A 15,178-nucleotide genomic window follows, 5' to 3' on the forward strand; every position below is an offset into this window, starting at 1 on the left:
AGAGAGAGAGAAGAGAGAGAGAGAGAGAGAGAGAGAGAGAGAGAGAGAGAGAGAGAGAGAGAGAGAGAGAGAGAGAGAGAGAGAGAGAGAGAGAGAGAGAGAGAGAGAGAGCGCACTGCCAGCTGGGTAAAATTCCTTTCAGCCACATGGAAGTGGAGGGTCCTGGAGAGGACTCCATTTCTGCATGATTTCAGGCAGGTCCACCTGTTTGCCATTTTCTTGTTAAAAGGCATTAGTGCGTGTGGGCATGAGGCTGGGAGGTGACTGTTCAGGGCTCCACTGTACCGGGGCTCCAAATCCATCCTCGATCCAGAGCAAATTGTTCTCCTCCTCGGGGAGGAAGGGAACGGCATCGGCATTCTCTAGGCTTTACAGAGAAATAACAAATATTTTGCAGAAGGTGAACTCTGAGATCCCGACCTAATTCCTGAACAAATTAGAGGGAAACAGAACCAGCTGGTGGGGAAGGGAAGGGGCTTTGGAAGCGGCTCTCCCACAGCCGTCACCTCCATCCTCCTCCCTATGGCTGAGCTCTTTGGTCTGGGCATCTGATGAGACTTAACAGAGACTGTCTCTGATAGGACCTTAGGAAGGTGCGGGAGGTCCAAGAGAGGAGAACCCCGGCCTTCCAAAACTGGAGAGAGAATTGCAGACTTCTGGGGTCAGTGAGAAAGAGTTCCAGTTTGGGGGCTGGCTGGGCCCTCGGGTGCTGGCAGAAGGCACAGGCCAAGGCATCTTCAGGTTAGAAACAATGGGGAACCATTTCGATGATGGCTGAGCTTCCTCACAGCTCCTCCTTGGGGGCTGGGTGAGGGGGGACAGAATGTAGGTGTTGTCTCCTGTTTTGCAGGGGAGGAAACTGAGGCTTGGAGGCACCACAGAGTTAGAGCTAAAAGCAGCCTCTGAGGACTTTTCATTTGATCCCTTCATTTTACAGCACAGAAAATGGAAGGCCAGAGGAAGAGACAGGAGCTACCCAAGGCCACACCACTGGAAAGTGGTGGTCCTAGCTCAGGCTAGTCCTCCTCCACCTGTTTAAAAAGGGGGATGGGGTGAGGAGGAAAGCAACGATTGGGGGTGCTCTTACAAGGAACACTGAGCACTCCATGGCTTTAAGCTAATTCATCTGGACAGCTCAGGTGGGTGATAAAAATGGAAATAGGACTCTGAGCATTCTGCAGTGATGGAATCTGTAGCTCCAAGGGAAGTGAGTTAACACTGATTGGACAGCAGAGATGGGGGTAGACCCCAGGGCTTGGGGTCCATCTTGGCTCCCCAGGGGCAGTCCTGGAGCCAAGGTGGCTCCCATGTCAAGAGAGAGGTCAGCTGCAGTGGGCAGCTTTATGTGCAGGCAGGTGGCCTCCTCCCCTGGGCTCTTCCTGGCCTGAAGCTGGCACCCAGAGGTTACTTCTAGGCTGCCCCAGTGGATGACAAGCAGTAGATGGTCTACCCAGGTGGAGTCCAGGTGGTAGGAGATAAGGATTATTTTCATTTGCTGATTCATTTTCCTGAAGACAATCTATTGGTTCTGTGTATTCTACTAAGATGGATCAGGAGAGGGTTTGAAGAACTCATTTGGCTTTAATCATCTCAGCCATGTCCAACTCTTCCTGACCCCATGTGGGTCTGCCATTTCTTGGCAGAGGCACTGGAGTAATTAGCTTTTTCCTCCTCCAACCCATTTTACAGATGAGGAAACTGAGGCAGAGTAAAGTGACTTGCTCAGGATCCTCATGAGGCTGGATTTGAACTCAGATTTCATTGACTCTAAATCTAGCACTAGCCACTGAGCCACTATGCTGCCTCCTAGGTAAATAGAGATTAAGTGGCTTGTTTAGGGTCACATAGAGGCAGGATTGAACTCAGGTCTTCCTGACTCCAGACCCTGGCCCTTTCCACTGAGCCATCTAGCTGCCTTGATGCAATCATGGCTCTTTCTCAAATAACCCAGTAAAGCTCCAAATTCTACTGAGCTGCTCGTTATGGGCTAGGCTCTGGGGATAATGAGACTCAGTGGCTGCCCTCGGGGAGTTTGCCATCATCTGGGGAGTTAACAGTTGTGTAATGGTGCATAGATGATGTGCAAAAATGAGCCCAAGGTCCCTTTTGGTGGTCACTGACAGCTCAGGAAGAAGGAAGGATCATGCAGGGATTGAGGAAACCAGGGATGCTGAAGAGGCAGAGGGGATGCCAGAAGGTATGCAAGGCACGGGACATAGTCAATGCAAGGACACTGAGGCTAGAGCTGGAGTCTGTTGTGAGGCACAGCAAGGAGACCAGAAGGGCTATTCATCCATTCAGTTAATCAACAAATCTCTGGAAGTCCCTACTGTGTGCCAGGCCCTGGTCTGGGTTCTGGGGATACAAAGAAGGGCAATCCACAGCTCCTGCCCTTAGAGCTTCCAGGCAAGGGGAGAGAGGATGTCCAGTAAGGAGACAATAATCTGAGAGGCGAAGCACTGGTAGCAGGGAGAAATGGAAGTGACTTCTGGTGGGAGGTGGGACTTTAGGCAGGATATGAAGGCAGCCAGAAGGTAGGGATGAGGGGGAGAGCTGCAGAAAGTACCCCACATCAGTGCCCCACTGGAGAATGGCAAGGAGCCCACCTGGCAAGGAGAGAGAATTGGGGTGCAAGCAGAGGGGAGATCTAGAAAGGGCCATTGCAGGGAGGACTTCCAAAAGGGAGACAGCCTGCTTTTCTCCTTTAATGCGCCCTGGTCTCTGCAACGGAAAAGAAGATCCTGCCATCTCATCAGCTGGCCTGAAGGAACTCAGCCAATGAAGTCTTCTGATCCATCCACCCCACCCTAGTTTTATGAGTGTTGCCATCTTCTTTCAGGGAAGATGGAGCTGATCCTCCTCAAGGGGAGTGGACTTGCCCAAGGGCATGCAGCCAGAACCTGTTGAAGATGGGATTTGGAGGGTTTCCTGAGTACCCATCCATGCCCCCGAGGCAAAGTCTTCTGAGGGTCACACAGCTCAGGAGTAACATCCCTGACTGGATCTCAGCCTCCAGGGTCTCCAGTAACAACTGCTTGCTCTCCACCATGATGCCTCCCTGCAGAGTATCTCAGGTCCTGGTCTCAGAGTCATGGACAGTCACTTCCCCTCTCTGAACTTCAACTTCCTCATCCATAAGATGGGAATCATATCTGCCTCTGAGGGCAGGACAGCTGGCAGCATGGTGGACAGAGTGTTATACCTGGAGTCAGAAAGATCTGAGTTCAAATCTAGCTTCAGACACTGACTAGCCATGTGACCCTGGGCATATCACTATTTTATGCCTCAGTTTCCTCAACTATAAAAAGAGGATAATAATGGAACAACACCTACTTCCCTAAGTTATTATGAAGGTGAATATTCAAGATAGTGCTTATAAAACACTTGGGCTTAGGCATATAGTAGGACTTAACAAATGCTCACTCCTGCTCTAGCCTGGGTCTCAGACTCTGAGGAAAGGCTTGGGGGCACAAGTGATGGTCAGCAACCTTCCTTGGAGCTGGGGACCTTCCTCTCCACTTGTCTGCTCTCCAATGTCTGCAGCAACAGTCAGATGGAATCCAAGATGGAGCATCCTTTGGTGGAGACTTCACGAATGGGCTTATTTCCAGCGCTTTCAGGGAGGACCAGCTCTGAAAATGTTCTGGCCCCAAGTTTGGCCCAGAGTGAAAGGGTCCCTCAGTGGGCCCAAGTCTAAACTCTGGAGGTCAGTCATCCCTGGCTAGATCAGGGTGAGAACTTCATGATGTAGCCTCCATGGAGGTCCTCCCTAATCTCTAAGACTCCATCTCCATCACTGTAGTCCAGGGCATCAGTGGAGCTCATTCCCCTCGAACAGACTCACTTCCAACCAATTCAGAACAGACATACTAAGCCTCGGACCCTCCAGCTGTGTCTTCCTCCCATCCCTTCCCTGACCCACCTGGGCAGTCTTCATCACCTCTGAAAGTGGTCCCAAGCTTGCAAAGTTGTGATTCCAAAGAAACGAGGGTGGGCAGTGTTTAGTCTGTTGTTTGTTTTTGCTGCCAGGGAGATGAGCCTGGAATGTGGTGTTCCTGGCTGTTCACGGTGCTTGGGACACAAAGGAACTTGGGACTTTTCTGTCCTATTCTCACTGATGTTTATAACTAGAGCAGCCACCGACCAGGTGCTGTAAAGGATGCAAAGAGCTGACAGCTCTGGGAGCCCCTCAGCTCCACCTCATCCTCCTCCTTGCCTGAATCTCCCAGAATCTGTTGGTGAAGCTGTTAGCTCAAATGCCCAGCCCACATGGCTAATGTCCTCCTCCCTGATGTCCCTGCATCTTCCTTTTGTGCAGCTTCCAATTGACTGGTAGTAGAAGGCAAACTTGGGGAGGACAGGCACTGTCATAGCACCCTGCACAAGGCTCCCAAAGCACTGGTGCCGATCAATGCTTGATGAAAGCTGAACAATCGACTGGATCCAATCTCTGTGAGTGACCTGGAGAGGTCATTGGCTCTTTTTAGCACTGTTTCCTCAGGAGAATTTCCAAATAAAGCTCGTGTCTGGGTTTCCACAAATATGGCTATCAGGAGTCCCCAACCTCCATACAAGCACTAGAGGTAGCACATACATATTTGGCATAGGACAGGCTTTTTTAACTCCATTGAAAATGCAGACGATGCAAAGCACTCAAAGACAATCCAATGCCTCTGTGGTCCTCTTGGAGGGGCTATGACCTTGGGATTGGCATCAGGCCTCCGGGCCCTTCGGTATTCTTATCCATCCCTAGTTCTCCCACATGGTCCTCCCCAGAGCTCTGCCATTTCTCTGCCGTCTGGCTTCTATCTTGATGGAGCCATGGGACAGGCTGCCCCCTTCCGGTTGGGATGGATGCTGGCTGAACAACTCTAATAATGGAAGAGACGGTGCCAAGGATGTCTTGTGGTCCTAAGGAGCACCTCACTACTGCAGTGCCAGCTGCACGTGCCATATCACTTTCCCCAAAAGAGATGGTGCTCAGAACTCTCCTCCCTAGAAAGTCAGGGATCCAAACACTTGAATTTGGGCTTATTCTTGACCCAGGACCTGAGCTTCCCAAGAGATCCCCTTTCCTGGTCTAGAAGGCTGGATACCCAAGACATGGCTCATCTTTCCCACAGCAGGCTAGGGATAGGGAACTTGGTCCATTAATGCCCTTCTTGGGTAGAGTGGGCACACCTGTGCCCACTTTGTCATACATTTCTGCAGGAATTCCATTTTTGCCCCATTCTCTGCCACATCTTGCTCTGGGAAAGGTAATTAACAGGTCTCCAGGCTCTGGTCTCTACTAAGAAAGGGGAAAAGAATATGGCAGGATGTTTTGTCCCCTGGAGTTTGGCCATCTGGAAAAGGATAAACAATTCGCCGGCTGTGGATTTTTGCTCTGAGTTGCCATGAGTGACTTGGAGGTGGGAAATTAATGCAACATTTCCTCCTCTTCTGCCCATACTCCAAAGGAAAGGCAAAAGGACTGAAAGAATAAGAGCTGCCTAACGGCTCTCTATGGGCATCGAGTGCAGAGAGGGGCTCCTCAGCCCAGACTCCATCTTCCCACAGCCCAACGACCAGGCATTGCTGAATGCCAGTTCTGAGCCATCTCCGTCCTCTTAACCAGAAAACATTCTCCGGAGTCAGGCAGAGACAGAGACTCTTCAACGAGGGGCAAAGCTCTTTCCAGGGGAAATGAGGCATTTGGTGCCTTGGAAGGGCCAGAAGCTCGGGGGAAACTGAGGGCATCTGAAAGTCCAGTGAAGCCAGCAAGCCATTCCTGCAGCCGAGGATACTTCCAGGCCGTTTCTCCCCTGGCAGTCATTTCCGTAAGACCCCAAGAGGCCCCTGGAGCCTGGGGGTTGGGGCGTCCTGAGCGGGCTGAGGGATCCGGCTGGAGCCTGGGGGCTGGGGCGTCCTGAGCGGGCTGAGGGATCCGGCTGGAGCCTGGGGGCTGGGGCGTCCTGAGCGGGCTGAGGGATCCGGCTGGAGCCTGGAGTTTGGGGCGTCCTGAGCGGGCTGAGGGATCCGGCTGGAGCCTGGAGTTTGGGGCGTCCTGAGCAGGCTGAGGGATCCGGCTTATCCAGGGAAGGTCGCGGCTCGGAAGCCAGAAGACTCACCCCGCAGAGAGGCGAGAGCGGAGAAGGTAAGGAAGACGTGCGTGCTGGGGGCATCGGATGGAGCACGCGCCAGATGAGGGGTGCTGAAGAAGGGCCAGTTGGAAGGGGAACATCAAAGAAGTGTGTTCTGGAGGGGAATGAAAGCTGGGCTGGCCACAGGGTCAGGGAACTCGGCTGCCCCTCAGGCCTCCACCGTGTACAGGGCGAATCCTTTCTGGTGGACGCAGACAAGAAGGTGTTGGGTGGTGGCCACCTGCGCCTCCCAAGAGCAAATGTTCAGGGGCAGCTGGTGGCCCAGTGGATAGAGCTCCAGGCCTTGAGATGGGAGGTCCTGGTTTCAAATCTGACCTTGGACACTGCCTAGCCGGGTGACCCTGGATAGGTCACTGAACCTCCTTTGCCTAGCCCTTACGGCTCCTCCATCGTGGAGCCAGTGCTCAGTCCTGAGGCTAAGAAGGAAAGAAGTTTAATTGAGGAGATCAACAAAGTTTCCATTATTTTGGTGACGCCTCAGAGGAGACAGCAGAAGCTGAGGAACGTGGGACAGGGACGGAGCAGGAGCAATGGCTGCAGATTTGAGACAAAAATCGGCATCGAGGCAGCCTGGCTCGCCATGGGGGAGGGGTCCTGGGGGTGTCTGGCCACGTGGGGGCAGGTTTGGGGGAGATGAGAGCATGAGGGGGGCACTGACTGGGGGGGGGGCCTGAAGCGGGCAAGTACTTACCTGCCTCCTCGGTCAGCCAATAAGCACTCATCAGGCCCCCCCCCCCCCCCCCCCCCGCACATGCCTGGCACTGTGCCAGGCTCTAGCCTCTAAGAGAAGGCTGGGCTCTGCCTCCCTGCTCTCCAGGGGAAGGACTAAGCCTGCCCCCAAGGAGGCCCTTCCTGCTTTCCGGGGCTGCTGGGGAGGGTCCGAGGGAGCTCCAGACTGCACTCGCTGGGCATCCCCCGAGGCCGCGCCGGTCCCGGGTCTGGGGGGGGGGGGTGGATGGACAGTTTCACCCTGCGGACCCTGCCCGGCGCCCCCTGGGATTGTGGGTGCTGCGTCCTGCTGCCCGGCGAGTCCGTGCGGGCGGAATTCTGGGCTTCTTCAGGCCGGCCTGCCGGGGTCTGGGAAAGCTCGAGGCGGAACGCCTCGGGGAATATTAATGGGCAGACTCAGACCCTGTCAGCCCTGTGAGCTGTGGGCCGATGGGAGCCACCTGCGAGCTCCGCAGCGAGCCAAGAAAGGAGAGTTTGGGTGTGGGAACGGCCCGCCAGGGGCCAGCAGAGGCGGGGAGGCTGAGCGCGCCCAGGGCCGCCATTCCTGGGTGGGGGTGCAGGGGGCCCCCCCGACCCAAATGGGGCGCACGCGGCTGGGGAGCAGAGAACCTCCTTCCTGGCCTCCCCTCGCTGGGGCCTTGGCACACGGAGGTGCCCGCCTGGAGGGGAACCATTAGACTTGTCGCCGGTGGCCGGCCCGAGGCCCCAGCCGGGTCTCCTGGGGGGCTCCCGAGGCTGCCCGCAGGGCTCCGAGGCCTTTAGAAGCCTGTTTTCAGGCACCAGAGAGCCACTGAGGCGGCCTCGCACTGCGGCCAAGGAAGCCCGCCCGGTTCTGCCCTGGACAGGCTGCTGCCTGGCTGGGAGGGGCAGGCGGGCTGGTGGAGAGCTCTGGCACGGGGGCGCCCAAGGGCTCGGCCTCCCGGGGGGGGGCGGTGTCCGCGGGGGGGGGGGGGGGGAGCGTCACTGGGCCTCTGCTCCATGGCCTGACCTCGGCTGCCCTCCTCTGAGCAGAGCGCCTCCCGCTGAGCTCCCGGGCTGAGGCCGGCACCCACCCGGGCGAGGGGAGGGAGCGAGGCTTTTCCTCGAGCTTCCCGCGTGAGGCAGTGGGCAGGGCCGAGGCCATCGGCGCCCATTGGACAGAGAGACAAAGGGAGACTCAGGCGCACCCAGTGAGCCGCATTTATGAAGCAGCTCCCGGCCGGCTCTGCGCTCCCCGCTAGGATCCAGTCCTGGCCTCCAGGGGGCGTTAGGAGAGCTCGACTCGACCAAAGATGGCGGCCGGAACCCCGCGGGAGGTTGAGGTTTCTGCCAAGCTCTGGGGAACCGGCTGGTGTGTGTGAATGTGTCCCCACGTGACGTGTGGGCGCCGGAAGTGCTGAGAAATGGGCTGGAGGGGAGCAGAGGAGGGCGGGGAGCCCCCAGGGCCCGGCCCTTCCTTGCCTGCTCACCGTCTACTCAGCAGCTACCCAGCCCTCCCCGCCAGGGCCCAGGAGCGCCCCCTCACCCCAGGGCGGCCCTGGGAGGGGAGAGACAGCGCCCCGCCGCGGTGCCCATTCCTGCCCTGCCCTCGGGGGTCGCAGCCTCCTTCCTGCCCTGTCTCTGGGCCGGAGGGGGCTCCTCTGGCCAGCTGAAGCCCTCTCCGGCCTTTCCTTCTCCCTGTGTGTCCGCCCGGAGCTTTGCCTGGAAGGCCTGGGAGACATCCCGGCGGGACACGGACCCCTCCTGCTGCTGCTGCTGCTGCTTGGACCCGGCCTTCTCGGCCCCGTGTCCCCCCTTCCAGAGGCTCGGCTCAGCCTGTCCTCACGTGGGCAGGTGCCTGACTGGCCACCAAGGGAGCCCCGAGGTCCCTGCTGGCTCTGCCCTCTCTGATCTCTCCAAGCGCCTCCCCACAGGGAAGGCCAGAGCTGGGGGGGGGGGCTGGGCCCCTGGGTGGTCCTTCGGAGGACAGGCAAGGAGAGCCATTGAACAGCCGCTGGACCCTAGGGAGCCCCCACCCAGCGCCAGGGCGGGCCGGCCCTCCTCCTCTCTGCCCAGACAGAGACCTGAGCAATGACTGGCTGTTCCCTTCTAGGCTTTGTGCCCGGCAGACCCGAGTCTGAGGTCCCGCGAGGACACCTCGATGGTGGCCGGGCGGCTTCCCCTCTGGCAGACTCCGTTTGGGGGCTGTAAAATGGGGACAAGCGTCCTGCCGGCAATTCTCTGCTGGAAGGGAAAGAAAGACATCATCCGGAGCTTTGGTGGAAAGCGGTTTCTGCCCCAGCAGAGCCGGAGGACCTTGGACCAGCCCTGCGTGTCTCTGGCCTCACTCTGCCCCCTGCAGGGGTGTCCCCATCCCGACTGCAGTGCAACCTGCTCGCAGGGGCTGCTGCTCCCAGCTCTGACTGATGCCTGGGGGAGGAGGAGAGGAGAGGAGCTTGGGTGGGGGCACACCTCTCACCCTGCCAGCCTGCCTGAGGCATTGGCTTGGAGGGCCAGGAGGGGGAGCCCCTGCCCTAACCCTGGCTGCTGGGACAGTTGCTGTCTTAGCTCCATTTTGGCACACGGGGAAACTGAGGCACAGAACAAGGAAAATCATACAGCCAGGATTCAGCCCTCAGACTCCAAATCCTGGCTTCTGTTCTCCTCTCCTATTTTCTCTCCCTCCCTGTCTCTCCCTGTTGCTGTCTGTTCCTCTTCTCTTCTGTCTCTCTTGATCTGTCTTGTCTCTCTCTCCCCCTCCTCTCTCTCTCCTCTCTGTTCCCCTTTTCCTCCCCTTGTCTCTGTCTCTCCCTCCCTTTGCTCCAACTCTCTTCCTCTCTCTGTCTTCCATCTCTGTCCCTCCTCTCTCTGTCTCTGCTCCTCTCTCTCTTTCTGTCTGTTCCCCTTTTCCTCTCTGTCTCTCTGTCTCTCCCTCCTTCTGCCCCTGTCTCTTCCTCTCTCTCTCTCTCTCTCTCTCTCTCTCTCTCTCTCTCTCTCTCTCTCACTCTCTCTCTCTCTCTCTCTCTCCCATCTCTGTCCCTCCTTCTCTCTCTGGCTCTGGCTCTGCCCCTCTCTCTCTTTCTGTCTCTGTTCCCCTTTTCCTCTCTTTGTCTCTCTGTCTCTCTTCCCCATCTCTGTCCCTTCTTCTCTCTCTGGCTCTGGCTCTGTCCCTCCTCCAACTCATGCTTTGTGATCAAAGCTACCCAGGCTGAGCAGGAGAACAGTGTGGTGCTTGTGCTGGGCCCCCTCTGGGCTGGGTGGTGCTGCTGATCCCCAGGCCTGGGGGATGCAGCTTTAGCTCCTTTAAGGGAGGACCCAGAGAGGGAGATGCAAACATTATGCAAACATTACTGGGTGACACCCTCCTGGGAGTTGGCCGTGTGTGCCTGTGTGTCTCTTTCTCTGTGTGTGTCTATCTGACTGTCCACCTGTCTGTCCATCCATCCATCTATCTGTGGCTGTCCATCCTGAGCCAGTCTGGCCCCTGCTGGGCTTCTTGGGGCCAGTGTCTGAGGTAGATGGGCCTCTTCTCTGCAGAGTCCGAGGTTATGTGGAAGAAGGCTAGAGGCACTCTCCTTTGGAAAGCTCAGTGGGATGCCCACTGCCAGGAGGATCACAGCTTCTGGGGGGCAGCGAGAGGATGAGACTCAGACTCGACCTCCCCCACTCCCAGGGGACACTGCGCCCACCTCGCTAAGGGACACACCCAGAGGGCAGTTGGCATCCTTTAAAATGTGCAGCCCTGGGAGTCAGGCAGACCTGAATTCAAATCCTCCTTCAGGTGCTTACTAGCCATATGACCTTGGGTGAATCACTTTTCCTCAGCCATAATGGATAACTGCCTGGCCTCTCAGGGTCCTTGTGAGGCTTGAGTGGAGCAATGGATAAGCCCAGAAACACCAGAGATGAGCATCATTCTTGTGGAAAGAAGATTGTTTAGGAACCTCCAGAGCTCAGAGGCCGACAGGCTCATTCTCAAGCAAAAACACAGAAATGGAAGCCTAAACGAAGTCTTGTTTACAAAGTTCTCCCTCAAGGCTGACCAGCATTAAGAATGAGACAGAACCAGAATGGCAGCCATTGGCATCGGGATGACGGGCACGTCCATCGCTGCGGGCACCTTCCATTGGCGCCATTTTAGATGTTGGATGAGTGGACCTAAACTCCCCAGGAAAAGGAGGGGAACAATCCTGAGCCAGGGATCAAGAGCACTGGGGCTTTCCATCTACTTTGTCTCTACGGAGAGGGCATCCCAGCCTTTTCCATGTTTGGAGGTTCCACGTTGTTTGGGGGGCTGAGTTTTGTTTTTTGTTCAATTGTATCTGACTCTGTGACCCCTTTTGGAGTTTTCTTGGCAAATGGTTTCCCATTTCCTTCTCCAGCTCATTTTTTCAGATGAGGAAATTGAGGCAAACAGGGATAAGTGGCCTGTCCCGGGTCACACCACTAGAAAGTATCTAAGGACAGAGAGGAAATCAGGGAGAGGAGTCCTTCTGACTTCATTCCTGTGCCTACCCTATGGAAATGGGGTAGACATCTCTTCTGCACAGGCATTTTAAAAATTTATTTATTTTATCAATTTAGAAGATTATTCCTTAGTTACAAGAATCATGTTATTTCCCTTCCTCCCCTCCCACCACCTTTCCCATAGCCCACACGCAATTCCACTGGGCATTACATGTGTCCTTGATCAGGACCCATTTCCATGCTGTTGATGTTTGCACTAAGATGATCATTTAGAGTCTACGTCCCCAGCCATATCCCCTCCACTCATGTATTCAAGCAGTTGTTTTTCTTCTGTGTTTCCACTCCCACAGTGTTTCCTCTGAATGTGGATAGTTTTTTTTCTTGTAGATCCCTCCAAGTTGTTCAGATCACTGCATTACCACTAATGAAGAAGTCCATTACGTTTGATTGTACCACAGTGTATTAGTCTCTGTGTATATTGTTTTCTTGGTTCTGCTCCTTTCGCTCTGCATCACTTCCTGGAGTTCGTTCCTGTTCCCATGGAATTCCTTCAGTTCATTATTTCTTTTAGCACAATAGTATTCCATCACCAACAGATACCACAATGTGTTCAGCCGTTCCCCAATTGATGGGCATCACCTCGTTTTCCAATTTTTGGCCACCACAAAGAGCGCAGCTATGAATATTTTTGTACAAGTCTTTTTCCTTATTATCTCTTTGGGGTACAAGCCCAGCAGTGCTATGGCTGGATCAAAGGGCAGACAGTCTTTTATCACCCTTTGGGCATAGTTCCAAATTGCCCTCCAAAATGGTTGGATCAATTCACAACTCCACCAGCAATGAATTAATGTCCCTACTTTGCCACATCCCCTCCAGCATTCATTACTTTCCTTTGCTATCATGTTAGCCAATCTGCTAGGTGTGAGGTGATACCTCAGAGTTGTTTTGATTTGCATCTCTCTGATTATAAGAGATTTAGAACACTTTTTCATGTGCTTATTAATAGTTTTGATTTCTTTGGCTGAAAACTGCCTATTCATGTCCCTTGCCCATTTATCAATTGGAGAATGGCTTGATTTTTTGTACAATTGATTTAGCTCCTTACAAATTTGAGTAATTAGACCTTTGTCAGAGGTTTTTGTTATGAAGATTTCCCCCCAATTTGTTGCTTCCCTTCTAATTTTGGTTGCATTGTTTTTTTAATTTAATGTAATCAAAATTATTTATTTTACATTTTGTGATTTTTCCTAGCTCTTGCTTGGTTTTAAAGTCTTTCCCAAAGATCTGACATGTATACTATTCTGTGTTCACCTAATTTGCTTATAGTTTCCTTCTTTATATTCAAGTCATTCACCCATTCTAAGTTTATCTTGGTATAGGGTGTGAAATGTTGATATATGAGCATTTTTAACCATAATGTTATGCTCCAAACTTGTTGATTAATTAATTTATTAAGCTCAAGGCCACTGAAACTCCCAGCTCCTTTTTTGAATAACTTCTGCCTGTCATGCTTCTCCCATCTTATACTTGTGAGATTCACTTTTTGGATTTCAAGAACAAGAATGAACATTTCTACCTATAACATTTTATCTTTTCAGATCTAGCTCAATGGATCCTGACTCTGTAATCCACTGGGTTTGCTACCATATTAGCTTGGTGATCTCTGCCTTTTTCAAAGTCAACACAAATACTAAACAGCACAAGCCAAACAGATCCCAGTAGCACCTCCCTAGAGACATGCTGCCATGTCACCAATGACCCTTATGGAAAATGGCAGAGGAGCCACAAGACCAGAGAAGGTCAAATATTGTCCTAGTCTTCAAAAAAAAAAAAAGAGTTAAGTCTACATACTCAAAACTAGTAACAACTAATCTTTGATTCTGATTGAACACCTGAACAACTCTGAATCCATCAGAGTATCATTGTCCTGTTCATATCAATCCATCTTCTCTACTTCTTCAGTTGTTTCAGTTGTGTCTGACTCTTTGTGATACCATTTGGAGTTTTCTTGGCAAAGATACAGGAGTAATTTGCCTTTTCCTTCTCCAAGTCATTTTACAGATGAGGAAACTGAGGCATACAAAGTTAAGTGACTGTGCCCAGGTTCACACACCTAGTTAATGTCTAAGGCTAGATTTCAACTCATGAAGAAGAGTCATCCTGATTCCAAGGGCAGTGCTCTCTCCACTGTACCGCCTATTTGCCCACTAAAAGAATGTAAAAAAACTGCCATCAGCCTCCTCAATAGTAACCAGGTAAACTATATCTACATACCTTTCCTCTCCCACTTTGTTATAAGGCTTTGAGAAAAGGAGATGAGGTTATTATGGCAGGCATGCCCTGAACTGGGTGCAGCTGGGTGGGTTCTTGTCATTCACCACCTTGTTTCTAGATACTTTTAGAACATTTGTTGAAGAAATCAGTCTTGACTCTTCTAGGAATCAAGGTCAAACTCCCTGGCCTACTCTCTGTAGGATACTCCCTTTCTTTTATTTTTGAAAACTAGGACATTATTTTCCCTTCTCTAGTCTTGTGATCTCCCATTTTCCATAATATTTCAGATGTCACTTTTATGAAATCAGGCCCATGGAGCAAATTCTTCAGCACCACATGATGTCATTCCATTTGGTCAGGAGACTTGAATTCATTAAGGAAAATAATCCCTTTCTATGTCCTGGCTTATCTTGGGTACGAATTCCCCATTAATTAATTTTTTTCCCTACTATTTCTAATGTAAAGGACCTTTCTTCTCCTCTACAGAGAAAAAGGACTCAAAATGAGAACTGAGAAGACCTGCCTCCTCTCCAAGGTTATTGAACATCACTCCATCTACTCCCATCTCCCAACAGCAAAGGTCCTAATCCTTTTGGCCCCAAATCCTCCCCCCAATACAGATTAAAAGCAAAACCCCACTTTTTGTTGTTCTTAACTTCCTTCTCCAGCCTCAGCTCATCCTGTTCTTTGGCATTCCCAACATATATTTGACAGCATTGTACCACACCCTTCTATTCACCCTCTGTGGCTTTATTTCCACAGTCTGGATTGAGTGGTCAATTCGCTGTGCATCCACTCGGGTTTCTTCAGACCCATCTGACTTTTCATCTACTTAGAACTGTGCTGGACAGGACTGAGTGTGATAGTTTCAGAATTCACCTTATAAAGGCTAGTTTGTTACCTTTTGTTGATTGAGGACTCATGAGGAAAAATGGCATCCACCATTACAGAAAGAACTGATAGAGGCTGAAGCAGATCAAAGCAGATTAATTTTCTCTTTGTCTTATTCATGTTTTTTAAAATATTCATCTGCTATAGCAGGAAAGATATGGAAGCATGTATTACATAATAGCACATATATAACCTATATCAAATTGCTTGCTGTCTCCAAAAGGGAGAAAGGGAGAGGATTTAAAACAACAGTTTTGGGGGGAAATATTAAAAATTATTTCTACAGGTAAAGAAAAAAGAAAATATTACTTAAAAAAGAAAGAAAGAAAGAAAAGAATTCATTCCTGGGCACGTTTCCACACCTCCTTGGAGAATTTCACTGCAAGGGATCCTGCCTTGCTTTCCTGCAAACTCTCTAAAGTCTCTTATCCCCAGCTCTAGGACGGGCATCACACTAGATTTCCTCTCCTCTCTCACAAACTGTAGGATGCAGGGCCATTTCCCACCAAGGTTCCCATACCTTCCACCAGAGCAATCAAACTTTCTTTGTTGGAATTCCTTCTTGTGGGCTCTGGCACCTTTTGAAGGGCAACATTATCCCTGAAGCAAGTAGAGAAATTATGAGCTGCCTTGTTTTTGTCAGAGAAAGGAAAAGGGAGAGCAAATGTCCTGATAATAAGAGCCCCTTCTCATTGCTGTCATATCTCTGGGCCAGG

The 15,178-nt window shown here is 52.1% G+C and overlaps 1 long non-coding RNA gene across 1 annotated transcript; it reads left to right on the plus strand.

Annotated features, from left to right (window-relative positions):
* Window positions 1-7,873: 7,873 nt before the first annotated feature.
* LOC103093202 (uncharacterized) lies at window positions 7,874-14,209 on the plus strand. Its single transcript, XR_001625847.2, has 2 exons — window positions 7,874-8,202; window positions 14,058-14,209. It is a non-coding gene; the product is annotated as an uncharacterized LOC103093202 (long non-coding RNA).
* The last annotated feature ends 969 nt before the right edge of the window (window positions 14,210-15,178 follow it).

This window comes from Monodelphis domestica, chromosome 1 (genome assembly GCF_027887165.1).
Source record: "Monodelphis domestica isolate mMonDom1 chromosome 1, mMonDom1.pri, whole genome shotgun sequence".
In the NCBI taxonomy this organism is placed as follows: domain Eukaryota; kingdom Metazoa; phylum Chordata; class Mammalia; order Didelphimorphia; family Didelphidae; genus Monodelphis; species Monodelphis domestica.